At 38.8% G+C, this 15,731-nt stretch overlaps 1 protein-coding gene across 1 annotated transcript in view; it reads left to right on the top strand.

The window, feature by feature from the left end:
• The window catches only part of LOC126195495 (MAP7 domain-containing protein 1-like), a 279,241-nt gene that overhangs the window by 199,676 nt on the left and 63,834 nt on the right, over nucleotides 1-15,731 (top strand). The window lies entirely within an intron of this gene.

Genomic DNA, 15,731 nt, shown 5'->3' with positions numbered 1-15,731 from the left:
TATTGAAGCTCTCCATGGACCTGTCTAACCGAGTGGCATCCTCAGCGGTGTCTTGATCATCTTTACTCCTGGAGCATCGACAATGGCTTTCACTTTTCCACTGACAAAACTGTCTATATGAATTTCTGACAATGCAAGGGGTTTCTCCCACCATCTTTACAACTTGGGTCTGTTGCCCTTCCGTTCACTGAAACTACGAAATTCCTGGGGCTCATGCTCGATAGGAAACACATTTGGTCCTCTCTTGTGTCTTACCTGGCAGGCTGCTGTACGAGTTCCCTCAGTGTCCTACATGTCCTCAATGGTACTTCTTCAGGTGCTGATCGAACCACCCTCCTCCTTTTGATCCGGTCCCTTGTCTGTTCAAAATTCGACTATGGGTGCTTTGTTTATGTGTCTGCGCATCCATCCCTCTTATGTTGTCTCAACACTATCCACTATCATGGCATCTGTTTGGCCACTGGTGCCTTTTTGCACTAGCCTGGTTGAGAGTCTGTATGCTGAAGATGCTGAACTACCACTGTCCCATTATCATGACTTTGCCCTAAGCAGGTATGCATATCATTTGTCTGCCATGCATGGCTATCCATCCTATGCCTCCTTCTTCCATGATTCCCTTGATCGCTAGTATGGGGCACATTCCTCTTCTCTGTTACCTCCTGGAGTCCACTTTTGGCACTTGCTTCAGCAGCTTAACTTCACATTACCTGCAGCTTTTCCGTAGATGTGAACCCTTCACCATCTTGGCTTCGTGAAGTAGCCCATGTTAACCTTGGTTTTCATTAACTTCCTAAGGACGCTACTTCAGCCTCGCTCTATTGCCTTCAGCTTCGTGACCTTGGCATGGAATTTCGTGATAGTATCTTTGTGTACACTGATGGCTCTTGAACTGACCATGGTGTCTGGTGTGCCTTTATCATTGGCACCCACGCGTTTATATATCGGCTTCCAGCATACTGCTTAGTATTTACAGGCGAGCTCTTCGCCCTGTATCAAGCCACGGAGTACATCTGGTGACACCGGCTTTCTAATTGTGTCTTCTGCTTAGACTCTCTCAGCACTCTTCAAAGTCTATGTGCACTGTACACAGTCCATCCCTTAGTGCAATGGGCGCAGGAAAACTGTCACTTACTCACTCTTGGTGGAGCCACTGTGAAGTTTATGTGGGTTCCTGGTCAGTCTGTCAGTCTGCCAGGAAACAAGGCTGCTGATGCTGCTGCCAAGGCTGCAGTCCTCGTACCTCAGCCCACTAGTTCCTATATTCCCTCCAATGATCTCTGTGTTGCCATCTGTTAGGAGGTGGTGTCCCTTTGACATCACCATTGGTCCTCCCTTCAAGGGAATAAGCTCAGGATTATTAAGCCTCTCCCAGCAGCTTGCATGACCTCCACTTGGCCCTCCCGCCGGGAGGAAGTCATTTTAACTCAGTTGCCTATTGGGCACTGCCTTTTTAGCCATCATCATTTGCTAAATGGCGCTCCTACACCACTTTGTACACACTGCACCCAAGCTTTAACTGTCTGACACTTCCTGACGGAATGTCCATTTTTTAACTGTTTACATTCCCACTTCGGTTTGCCGTCTGAGTTATCGGCCGTTTTAGCAAATGACGCTTGGGCTTTCGACTTCATTTTACTTTTTGTCTGTCAAAGCAATATGGCAAAGGCCATTTAATTTTTCATTTTGGACTTCCATTTCTGTATGGTGTGTTTAGTAGCCCTTTCTCCATGTCCCTGTTTTTAGCTACTTCCTCGTATGTCAGTTGGGATTGACATTTAGTCATTTTTTTAACTCCTCTCTGTTTTCGTGTTCTATGGTTTTGATGTGGGTACATATGACCCCAGCCATTTTTGCGCCATAGAACAAAACAAAAAACAGAACAAAGAAAATTAAGAGCTATTATCATTAGTTCTCTAGCAGAGACATGTTTCACAGTAGCAAAGATGAACAAGTGCTCATAACTCTTAAGACAGGAACCTTAGAGTCCATGTTTACTGGAGTTTTTTCCTTGTTTTGGTCTATACTACTATCCCTCACAATATGGAAAACAAAAAGGTTGCAGTAGAAGAGATTTGTTTTACAGTAGCGAAGATGAAGAAGTGTTCATAGCTCTTAAGGTCTGTGTTTTAGAGCCCATGTTCACTAGACTCTTTCCTTCAAATTATCATTCCTGTTATATCCCTGAATATTGACCATTCATCCTGGGACACCATGTGTATGTTTCTGTATATTTGGGCAAAACAAAACTACTTTGAAAAACACCATTGCTTCTCCTATTCTGCGGCACAGCTGCTCTTTGCGTGTAATACTTAAGATAAAGCATTTATGGAACTTTACAAAGATCACTATCATCTGTCTATATACTGGCAAAATAATACAAATATTAGACTTACATGGGATTTACATTTTGAGCCCAAGTATTCTGATACATTGAGGAAGGAGTGGTAAATGAGGTATTCTTTTACTTTGTTTTTATAGTTTTGAGGATTTTCAATTTCCTGCCCTATGTCCCCTGGCAACCTGTTAGACTTCTGTACCAGAATGCAAAACTCCATTTGAAACTCAGGAGAGGAATGCATAGTCTAAATGGAAATAATTTTGGGTTCTATAATTGTGGTTGTGAAACGCTTTGTTCATCCTAAATTCACACTTTATCATCAATCATATGTACCATTAGCGAGTGTATTTATTGGCATGTAAGTGTAAAAATCTCTTGTGCGCATCTGTAGAACACATATTTCTTTTCTTCTAAGCTACAGTGCCTCGAAAGATTATGCTTTAGGACAGAACTTAGTGAAAATATGCTAGCAGCACTGTCTGCAGATTAACACATTGAGAGAGATTTCTGGGTGCAAAGGAGACAGAACTGAGCTTTTTGGGCACCTTCATCTAAGCCTCCTCTTGATCTTGTAACAGGTGCAAAGGAGGCAGAACTGACCTTTTTGGGCACCTTCATCTAAGCCTCCTCTTGTTTTTGTAACAGGTGGATCCCTTTCAGCCCATGGTTTAAGTGATCTGGCCCTTCGTTCCTGACTTCCCCAACCTGTCCCTCTTTCCTCTGTGAAGAAAGACCTAGCAATTCCAAAATCAAACAATGGAAAGTACTGGATAGAATACTAACAGTATTGTTAAAAGTATGGATTGCTACTCACCACATGGAGGAGGCATTGAGTCCCAGACAACCACAATAAAAATACTCCTAAACATTTAAGCTTTCAAACAAAAATAAGTCCTTCCTCAGAAACAGAACACACACACACACACACACACACACACACACACACGGCATCTGTCTTTGGTTGCAGCAGCCAGAGACAGTGTTCACGTGTGTGTTAGTTGTGCTTATTTTGAGTGTATATGTTTTCTATTTCGAAGGAGAGACGTTTTAGTCCAAAAGCTTCAAGCAGTCTTCTTGTTGTTGTGGTCTTCAGTCCTGAGACTGGTTTGCTGCAGCTCTCCATGCTACTCTATCCTGTGCAAGCTTCTTCATCTCCCAGTAACTACTGCAACCTACATCCTTCTGAATCTGCTTAGTGTTTTCATCTCTTGGTCTCCCTCTACGATTTTTCCCCTCCACGCTGCCCTCCAATACTAAATTGGCTATCCCTTGATGCCTTAGTACATGTCCTATCAACCGATACCTTCTTCTAGTCAAGTTTTGCCACAAACTCCTGTTCTCCCCAATTCTATTCAACACCTCCTCATTAGTTATGTGATCTACCCATCTAATCTTCAGCATTCTTCTGTAGCACCACATTTCAAAAGCTTCTATTCTCTTCTTGTCCAAACTATTTATTGTCCATGTTTCACTTCCATACATGGCTACACTCCATACAAATACTTTCAGAAATGACTTCCTGACACTTAAATCTATACTCAATGTTAACAAATTTCTCTTCTTCAGAAACGCTTTCCTTGCCATTGCCAGTCTACATTTCACATCCTCTTTACTTTGATCATGATTGGTTATTTTGCTCCCCAAATAGCAAAACTCCTTTACTACTTTAAGTGTCTCATTTCCTAATCTAATTCCCTCAGCATCACCCGACTTAATTTGACTACATTCCATTATCCTCGTTTTGCTTTTGTTGATGTTCATCTTATATCCTCCTTTCAAGACACTGTTCATTCCGTTCAATTGCTCTTCCAAGTCCTTTGCTGTCTCTGACAGAATTACAATGTCATCGGCAAACCTCAAAGTTTTTATTTCTTCTCCATGGATTTTAATACCTACTCCAAATTTTTCTTTTGTTTCCTTTACTGCTTGCTGAGTATACAGATTGAATAACATCAGGGAGAAGCAGTCTCAGCGATTCCAAAAGTTAAGGATAGTTTTTTCTAGTTTTAAATGTTTCTCTCAGCAATATTTGGAATTTTGTCTCGTTACAGTTTTGTTGATGAATCAGCTTTCTGGCACAGTTATCTGCCTTTCTGGCATTCGTGTCAATATCATTTCTTGTGGATGTCAGAGGCATCACTGCAGAAGTTTCTGTTAGTGAATTTCTAGATTTCTGCCGGTGTTATGACACCTATCACCAGAAGTAATAATGGCAAACTTGCTGTTGCCTCTAGTGTGAGAACTAACTACATATTGTCATTTCTGATTAATGTGTACCATGTTGTACAATGAGGAGCTCTCCAAAAAACATAACTTGCTGTCACCCTCACTTTCAGTGTGCCACAGATATCTAGGTTTTTAATAACAACAATATAATATATAAAATGTTATAATATATAATATTAAATATTGCCTAATTCCTGTAAAATATTTGAACATAAGACTAATGATAATGGCTTTACATTTTGGCGTAGAATATCCCTTTAACACAATTTCCAAGAAATTGAAATTCAGAGAATTACAACATTTGAAAGCATTAATCCATGAATTTGAAAAGCGCATTTCATGCACTTGAATTAAGAACCATAATAGCATCAATATCTTACAACTTTGATGTTGTAATAGCCACAATATAAAATCAAAGTGTTCACTCACCGTGATAAGCATTTCACTTTTCATTAAATTATGGACACAAGCCTGCCGACCCTGTTATGCCTTACACAACTTCCTATGGTTTGCCTGTTCTAACTGTGTCTCCCTGAACTATGGCAGATTTATTGTTGGCTGCTGGTGTGGTCAGACAGTAATTTGCACCTTTTCCTGACTGGAATTTTCTTTTCAGGCAGTTAGATGATAAACAGTCCACATGGGAAGGCCATCAGGCAAGCAGTGGAAAAGTATATTTTGTGTAGAAAGGGTTAGACGCAAACCTGTAACCCTTTCCACAGACAGTTGTGACATTATCAGTTGACTTATATATAGAGTGCCAGCAAATATTTTGCAATGTATGTATTGATAATGACTGTGTATTCTGTTTAAAGGAAACATCTTGTGCATTGTTCATATGGATGTAGAACACAGTCAGGACATTTTTCCCCATAATATCTCCTCTTCATATTCTCCCTAATACAGACAGTTTAGTTGTGACCTGGTGTTGTGCAATAGATTGCATTTTCCCTCCATAACTATATTTCTACACACACATTAGATTAAATAATAGTGACACTGATGTTACAAATATTATTATTACTCTCCACCAGTGTCATCACTATTAGCAACTGCTATGTATGGAAGATGAATCCACAACTTCTTTCTGAAATAAAGGCTCAGTTTATGGCATCTGAATCTCTGAAGAGTACTGATTCATGTTCTGATGGACCATAGGCCATATGTCATGCACCTGCACTGAATCAGAAGGAAAAACAAACAAACAAACAAACAGACGTGTCCTCAAAGAAGGAGGTATTTCAGAAAACACACGTAGGTATCCGTGTGTACATGAACATGGCATATGGGCTGTGGTCCATCAAAACATGGAACAGTACAATTGAGGGGTTCAGATGCCATAAAATGATCTTTTATTTTGGGAAGAATTTGGAGGAGCCTCTTTTGTTCTTGGTGTCACCTCAGTATTCCTTTGAGAGAAAGGAGATCTCATGTATTATTTGTTTTTATTTTTGGAATGCAAACCTGTGAGATTCTGAACATACCTGCTTTCTTCATTATTTCTATCACTTTGGTATGTACCAAGAATACACAAGTGCTCCACAAATACTATGCTGAAAGCTCTCTACAACAAGCAAGGTACTACTGACAGTACTCTGTTTACTGCTTGCACTGGCATTAGAGCCTTTGAACCCAGACACTTCTTCAGCAATAGGAGTTTAAATATCTCAGGATAAAGATAAATATTTAGGCACAGTTTTTTTTCTTTTTATGGATATGTTAGTGAACCACACTAGTAGTGTTATTGGAAGAGGATCCTTAAACAATATTTTAAAAGTGTGTGAGATTGGAGAGAAGGGCTGCAGATAAATTTACTCTTTCTCACTACCTCAACATTGACTGGAAAAATGAGATATTACATTTCATTTGTGTCAGTTCTGAACAGGACTTAACATTGTCTGTGAGTTCTACCAACCAGTTTCTGGGCTGTTAAGTCTACAAATGTATTTATCTTACATTGTGTGATGTATTTTTTAGTCTCTTTGTTCATTTGATATCACTTTATTTAATATCATAGACAACAAGTGCACTTCACCATTGAATTTATTTAATTTTATGGTACCAATAAGATGTTCATACAAAAATAGGCTCATTGAGATGGATTCAGTAATTCTAAAAACAAAATAAAAATAATTATCTCCTTAACTAGAAAAACTCTAATTCTCAGCTCATTCTGGTTGTAGATTTTATTTGAAGCTATACAATATGCATATAAAATCAACATACGTAAGGAAGACTTTGTATCCTCACACATGCAATCCCTTGTGAATGAACTAGCAGGAAAGGGAGTAAAAAAGAAAAGCAGACAAACATACACTCCTGGAAATGGAAAAAAGAACACATTGACACCGGTGTGTCAGACCCACCATACTTGCTCCGGACACTGCGAGAGGGCTGTACAAGCAATGATCACACGCACAGCACAGCGGACACACCAGGAACCGCGGTGTTGGCCGTCGAATGGCGCTAGCTGCGCAGCATTTGTGCACCGCCGCCGTCAGTTTGCCGTGGCATACGGAGCTCCATCGCAGTCTTTAACACTGGTAGCATGCCGCGACAGCGTGGACGTGAACCGTATGTGCAGTTGACGGACTTTGAGCGAGGGCGTATAGTGGGCATGCGGGAGGCCGGGTGGACGTACCGCCGAATTGCTCAACACGTGGGGCGTGAGGTCTCCACAGTACATCGATGTTGTCGCCAGTGGTCGGCGGAAGGCGCAAGTGCCCGGCGACCTGGGACCGGACCGCAGCGACGCACGGATGCACGCCAAGACCGTAGGATCCTACGCAGTGCCGTAGGGGACCGCACCGCCACTTCCCAGCAAATTAGGGACACTGTTGCTCCTGGGGTATCGGCGAGGACCATTCGCAACCGTCTCCATGAAGCTGGGCTACGGTCCCGCACACCGTTAGGCCGTCTTCCACTCACGCCCCAACATCGTGCAGCCCGCCTCCAGTGGTGTCGCGACAGGCGTGAATGGAGGGACGAATGGAGACGTGTCGTCTTCAGCGATGAGAATCGCTTCTGCCTTGGTGCCAATGATGGTCGTATGCGTGTTTGGCGCCGTGCAGGTGAGCGCCACAATCAGGACTGCATACGACCGAGGCACACAGGGCCAACACCCGGCATCATGGTGTGGGGAGCAATCTCCTACACTGGCCGTACACCACTGGTGATCGTCGAGGGGACACTGAATAGTGCACGGTACATCCAAACCGTCATCGAACCCATCTTTCTACCATTCCTAGACCGGCAAGGGAACTTGCTGTTCCAACAGGACAATGCACGTCCGCATGTATCCCGTGCCACCCAACGTGCTCTAGAAGGTGTAAGTCAACTACCCTGGCCAGCAAGATCTCCGGATCTGTCCCCCATTGAGCATGTTTGGGACTGGATGAAGCGTCGTCTCACGCGGTCTGCACGTCCAGCACAAACGCTGGTCCAACTGAGGCGCCAGGTGGAAATGGCATGGCAAGCCGTTCCACAGGACTACATCCAGCATCTCTACGATCGTCTCCATGGGAGAATAGCAGCCTGCATTGCTGCGAAAGGTGGATATACACTGTACTAGTGGCGACATTGTGCATGCTCTGTTGCCTGTGTCTATGTGCCTGTGGTTCTGTCAGTGTGATCATGTGATGTATCTGACCCCAGGAATGTGTCAGTAAAGTTTCCCCTTCCTGGGACAATGAATTCACGGTGTTCTTATTTCAATTTCCAGGAGTGTACATGAGAGAGAAATACTTTTACAATATTGTAAAACAATAACTCAAGTTATGAACACCCTGGACTCATCATTTAAGTTTTCAGTTTGTCTCTGAAGACAGTAAGTCGACCTTTTATTTATTTATTTATTTCACATTTTTACGTCTTTCAGGAGTAACAAACTGCTGCAGTCGTAGTCCGAAACATTTGTACCTTCACAACCTCAGTTGATCAGTCAGTGTATCACTTTAAATACTTCAATTACATAGTAAATACATTAAACAAATATTAGAACACAAGGATCTCAGTTTGCATTTGCATGCAAAGACTTGCATAACGCTTTTTGTCGTGACATTATGAAGTGTAGTTTCCATTATAAAATTCACTATTATCGTGCCCAAAACAAATAAAATGTCTTATACAACAGGAAATGAAATGTCATAAATGATTTATGTCGCGTGAATGTTAATTTGTCATAACCCATTCCTGATAAAACTTCTCTAACTCAGAAATAATATTCAGAAATAATATTTATTGACTTGTAACATGGTTATATGTGGAGGAACTGAGGAAAGGTTTAATTACTACTGAATCATAATCCTATCGTAGTTAATACTAGTGTAAACGTTCTACATCTCTTTCATTATAATGTACATCCTAAAGCATGCATAACAACCTCATAATCGAGAACAGACTCCTTATCTAGGGTCTGCTACTTAACTAACTCTACACATACAGCAATATCAAATACCTTTATTAGTATGGGAACCCTTATAGGGGAAAAAAAAATTTTTTTTTTGTTTTTTCTTCATGGGTTTGCTGTCCAATTTAATACCTCATTTTTAGAGTAGTTCAGTTCTAACATTCTCAACATCTTCACTCATAATGTAATCACCTTTCTCTTGCTGCCTCTCAGGGAGGGCACGTAAAACAACATACATCATTTTATTAATACCATAGTAGTGTCATCATATATTAGCCTTACCTCTACCCCACTGTTATAAACAATGGGTTACCATCATTATATCAACCCTGCTATTTCCAAATTATTTAATTTGTTGAAAACTGCCTGATAAGCTTATTGCACCCAACAATTTTGAAAAAAAGAGGATGGTCAGTTAATCTCTGTTTGGTCATAAATCCTGGGTATTATACATGCTCTTTTCTTTGCTGGTTGTTTGATTGTTGGGTCAGTTAATACTACTGCCATTGCATGTGGTATCCTGGTTATCATGAATGGCCCTTCCTACAGTGGGTAAAACTTGCTCGTTGTCCTTCCACACTTGTCACTTCTCTTGCGACTTCTGACCAAGACTACACCTCCCACTCTGTATAATATAGGGGTGCCTTTTTCCCATATCCTTTTCAGCTTCTTTAGTCATCCCTACTTTAATATTCTTTGTTGACATTGACTGGAAGACAGAGTTTTCTTCTGGCCTCATATCATTCCAGGAAATCTTCCCCTTCTACTTCTTGTCCTATTAACTCTGTTGGTGAAACCTTAGTGACCAAGTGTGGCAATTCATTCAACACTAATCCCAATTCAATTACTAATTTTGTACACTTTAGTCACACACTAAGTTCAGAAAAAATGCCCCAGTTCACGCGTAACCCTTTCTGACAGATTGCTTTGTGGATGGTAGTGCAAGATCAAAATATGGTTTACATTCTGCCTGACCAAAAACTCTTTGAGGTTTTTGGATGTAAACTGGCTCCCATTGTCCACTAACAGTTTCTTAGTTTTTACCAACTTTTTTAAAATAGTGACCTCACAATTTACTTACTATGCTATTGTTTGTAGCTTTTCTTAGAGGGTACAACTTTGACCAACATTCTAAAATGACCAGGATGTATCTCATTCCTCCCCAGCCTTTATGCATTGGGACAGAGAAATCCAGTGCCACTAACTCCATAATTTCTTCTGGAACAAAGGGATACAGCAATGTGTGTACTTCTGAAGTATTTATTTTTACTTTTTGGCATATCTCAAAGGAGCATAATATTTTCTTCACCTGCCGATTCATGTTTTTAAAGTATCAATACTTTTTCATGTCCATGATACTTTTCTGTAGTCCAAAGTGTGCATAACCTAAGTGTACATACCAAGTAAGTAATTCAGTGCTATCATTGGTGGTGCATAGTAACCATTTATCTGTTTTGTTGTTCTTATGAAACAAAATTCCTTCACATATCTTCTAATTTTCATCCTGATCTGAGCTGCTTTGTTGTACGCTTTTAATGTGTCTATTTAAACTACTATTTTGCTGCTGTAGAGTTGTTACCATATGACTGAGTGTTTGAATATCTTTTTCATATTTATCAATTTTCAAGAAATATATAGCAAATCTTCCTTTGCCCTTTACATCCTGGTTTGATTGTAAGTCAACAGATGGTCTTGATAAGGCACCTAGTACAAAGTTGTCTTTTCCTTTCTTGTGCCTAATCGAAAATTTAAATTCCTTCAAAAACAGAGACCATCTAGTGAGTTTACTGTGTAAAAGTCTGCAGTTTAGTAGGAAGATTATTGCATTATGGTCTTTATGCATTACTGTTTCATTGCCTGTCAGTGAGTAATTAAACTTATGAAAACCCATACTACAGGTAATGTCTTTTTTCATTGATAGTATAATTACTTATTTTCCTGTGCTGTACTGTGTACTGCATGTGTTCCTGAAATATGCAGCATCCCAGACCATAGTTGGATGCATCTGCTGATAGTTGGAATGGTAATGTGAAGTGTGAGTGAAGTAGTATAGGTGAATTTATTAAGTTTTCCTTATAGTGTTAAACTGCTCTGTACAATGTTCATCCCAACTCCAGGATGTGTTTGCTATTAATAATTTTAATAAGTGTGGTGCATTCAGTACTGCACGTGAAAAAATTTTTCTATAAAATTCTACCATTCCTAAATTAGACTTTAGTTGCCTTCTGTTTGAAGGTTCTGGGCAGAGTTCAGTGGCATCTAGTCTATGTGGACCCAGTTTTATCCCTTTCATACTCACTGTGTGTTCCAAAAACTTCATCTCATTCCTAACAAATTGTGATTTTCATAGTTTAATTGTAATTCCTTGTGATATCAGTCTATTTAGAAATTCGTGTAGCATTTCTAAGTGTTTCTTCCACTTAGTAGATATAACTACAATGCCGTCAATGTAAATTAAAATCTTATCTCTTAAGGCATTGGCTTTGCCTAGGGTCTTGTAAACACGAAAACTGGAACGTTTAGTGCAAAAGGTAAAACCTGATATTGGTATGATCGTCCTTAAAATAGAAAAACTGTTTACTTTCTAGTCTTTATGAAGTTGTATTTGCAAATATCCATCACTGATATCCATTGTGCTGATGTATCTTGCCCCTGTAAATTTGGTTAACATTTCTTCTATTGTAGGTGGTTTCTCTCTTTCAGGTTCAATTATTTTATTAGCACATCTTGCATCTAATACTAGTCTCACAATTCCATCGGTTCTTTGACCACAACTAAGGGGTTGTTACAGTAACTTTCAGAAGATTCAATGATTAATCATCCTGTCACTTTCCTTTTGTACTTGCATTTTCATAGGAACATGTATGGAATATGGTCTTGTATAGAATGGATTGTGTGGCTTAATCTTTAGAGTAGAAACAAAGTGTTTTATAAGTCGTGGGCTCAATGAAAAACATGTATGTGACTACTTAATAAAGATGCCATCTTCTTTTTCATGTTTGTTTTGAGATTTTCTGATCTACTCATCTTGTTAACTGTATCCTCTTGATTTACCAGTAGGTTGTAATCATGTAATTTTTTTTTGTCATCATCATTGACTAGGTTAGCTCCTGCTACTGATGTAAGATTCACCTCTCGAATAGTCACTGGATCAGATTTTAATGTGACTGTGTTTCTGTCTTGTCCATAAGGAAATCATACTGAGCTCATTTGAAAAATCTAATGTAACCGTGTGCAAGCTAGTCTATTCTGAGAACAGTTGGTATATTTAATCCTGCACCTAGAAATGTTGGGTACTCGTGTATATCCACTCAATCCAAATGTAATCAAGAATTCTTCATGAATTGGTTTGCTTATGATTAATGTTATCCCTGGGATTTTAACTCCTGTTACAAGCACTCTTGGAAACATATGTAACATATAGCATTGTTTTAAAGACCCATAGTCTACTACACTAATATCGCTACCAGAATCATGAGGTATTCTTATTGGTGTATGCCTGACTATTCCATTAAGTTTTGGTTGAAAATGTTACTTAACAGGTTGTGTTCTTTTTTCTAAGAGGTCGTCTGTTAATGTATTTTCAGTGTAATATCTTATTAAACTAGCAATATTATTATTAAATATTGTACCTTGGTGTTCTGTATCATCGTTACCATTTCCTTGCCTATATCCGGCCGGCTCTGTTATCATCTTGACAACTGGACCTTCTGTACAGAAAACTCACATTATTTTCTCTTGTTCCCCATTGTCCTCTATTGTAACACCCATTTGTCATGTTGTGTTGGTGAGCGTTGTCGCTGTTGTTATTTGATTGCCATCTCTCTGATTGTCTCTCAATGGTGTCTCTCTGTTCTAAATATTCTAGTAAATTATTAACATTACTCAAATCTTTGTCCAAAAGTTTGTCTCTTACTCTCCATGGGAGGAGGCTGAAAACTGCATTTAACAAAATTTTCTCTCATGTACAATCATCTAAGTACTTAGCCTTATTAATGTGCCACTCAACAAAATTCCTGCATACTTTCCAAGAGTTATTATTGTATGGTTTTAAACACAACAGTTCACAAAAAATGGTTAAAATGGCTCTGAGCACTATGAGACTCAACTGCTGAGGTCATTAGTCCCCTAGAACTTAGAACTAGTTAAACCTAACTAACCTAAGGACATCACAAACATCCATGCCCGAGGCAGGATTCGAACCTGCGACCGTAGCGGTCTTGCGGTTCCAGATTGCAGCGCCTTTAACCGCACGGCCACTTTGGCCGGCAACAGTTCACAGCCGTAACTTTTTCATTCTCGATGTCTCCAGTACTTTGATTTGAAGGCAATTTCAAATCTTGGTAAGTTCTAAAGTTTTCCAACAGTAGCGTTCCCCATTGCGGACCAACACCCATCATATGGCTGATGACAAATCTTATTTGATTATAATCTGTCCATGTTTCTGGTTTTTTGGTAACATACCTTTAAATGATTTCAGAAATAAAATGGGGTGTATCTTTCCTGATGGTGTGAATTTCAGAAACTTGTGATTTAGTCCTTTACTTAATAAAGTACTGAAATCATCACAACTGTTACTTACTAACTTACTCGTCATTATCAGATCTACAACCTGTCTTGTTAGTTCTTGTCCTTTATTATTAATCTGTAGTACATTGTTAGTAGTAACTAAGAATTGGTCATTATTATTAACTGTTGACAGTCTATCACCTATGACTGTGGTTATGGAAGGTATGGATTTATTCTGAAAAAAAAAAGGTTCCATAGGTTTACTGTTTGTGTCCTTAAGTCTGGTTGTTTTTTTGTTCAACTTCTAGCTTTTGTAATGTTGGTTCTGATTCCTTAATGATAGATGATACCGTATTACATTAATATTCTTGTTTGTAGTCTTCTGTAAGATGTCTTTAGTGTGCAGTAAATCTCCCTCTAAAATTTGAATTCTTTGTATTAAACTACCTAGGTAAGATTTTAGTTTATGTACATGTTCCAGTTTGCCCTCTACTTTGTCCTCCACGATATCCAGCTGTTCCTCTAGTTCAGCAACTTGATTGAATCCTAAGTCTAATCATTTTTCCAACCTGCCCATTCTGCCATTAAGTTGAGAAGCATAGTTTCTTATCGATGCTATCTACTCTGTTCTCGATTTTTGTAAATTATTGTCTATTTCTGTAAATCTGTTATTCATTAAGGCAAATTGCTCTAATACTAATTGCATAAACCCTTCCATGGTGAGATTTTTCTCTATTAAAGCTGTGTCAAGCTATTTGTTTATACCTATATGTCTAGAATCCAGAAATGAGTATATATGTTGGCTGCGACTACACTTCTCCTACTGTTCAGACTATAGTTCTTACATTCCTGTTTAAAAATTTCTATGTCGTATTTTACACAAACACCTTTCCAGTCAAAACAATTACTGCAAAAAAATCACTGCACTTTACACTCGTCAGACACATTTTTGTCTTGTTGAATTTGTCGGCTGCTGCTGCCGCTGCCATCGCAAAGTGTGGAAATTGTTGTCAGTTGCTAAACTCTTCATTGTATCACAACAAATTGCTCATGTACTGTCCAAAATATTTGGTAGTGTCGAAATATTTATATTTGGACACTATTTGTGACCCATCTATATAATTCTCATTTCCTTCATGTGAATGTTTGATGTTTATTTGCTTAGCAACTCATTAGTTAACACATAGCTAAGCTGTATTTCTTCAGTTATTCAGTTGATAAAGCCTTGTTACAACATTAAAACTGGTCAGCATATTTTTTTTTTTCTTTTAAGTATGGTAGTATCACTTTTGTGACGTTCAAATCACAAAGCAACAAATTTGCATTTTAAAGTTGCACAACTTTGGGTAGTATAGTTCCACTGCACTACTTGTAATTATACAGCATGAATTTTCTTCTTTTTTATAATAATTAGTCCGTATTTATTCTTGATATTCTTCGCTGTCTTGTTAGCACTAGTTGACTAATTGAATCTTCTGGCTGCATTGTATTCATGTTGATTAAAGGACAGGAATTCCAATACGACATTATTTTTGACAGTTTTTGTAGCATAGACTTTGTTCGTGTGGCAGTATTCTTCACTAAAATTCGCCACTTGCAAGGGTCTTTGACTATCTTGCGTTTTCAGTGGAGCAAACATTGGCTGACTCCCGACAAAATCATTCTAAAAACGAAATAAAGGTAATTGTCTCCTTGACAAAAAATACTCTAATTCTCAACTCAGTCTGCTTGTTTATTTATTTGAAGCTACACAACATGAATATATAATCAACATATGTAAGAGAGAGTTTTTATCCTTACAACTGTTTCTTTGAACTATTCTCTAATTATGTTGATAATCATTTCTGTCATACAAATTAGAACAGCAGCATATTGTTTAATTATTCCTGCTGTGTGGTATAGTCATTCAATTGGTTCAGTATTAATTAATTCTCAGAAGGTACAGGATACGTTTTCTGAATAGCCTTATACATTTCTGGAACTAGAAATGGTTTTTATGCCTGCTAATACTTCAAGTTGATTTGAAATACCTAGTTACACCATAGTTCAAATTGCATGTTAAACTGTTTGGGTGGGTCAGATCTGAGAGAGGTGGAAGGTAACCTCCAATAAAACTATGGATGAAGAAGCATTGTGGTGTCGAAGCTGCCTGAAATCAATGACTTTTTACTATTTCTTATTATTCAGACACTGTAGTGTATATCTCTGGTAACATTTCAGAACATTGTGACAAGTGCATTTTTGCATGTA

This window comes from Schistocerca nitens, chromosome 1 (genome assembly GCF_023898315.1).
Source record: "Schistocerca nitens isolate TAMUIC-IGC-003100 chromosome 1, iqSchNite1.1, whole genome shotgun sequence".
Taxonomy (NCBI): Eukaryota; Metazoa; Arthropoda; class Insecta; order Orthoptera; family Acrididae; genus Schistocerca; species Schistocerca nitens.
The sequence above is the reverse complement of the archived record's forward strand: the minus strand, read 5'-3'. Positions and strand labels throughout refer to the sequence as shown.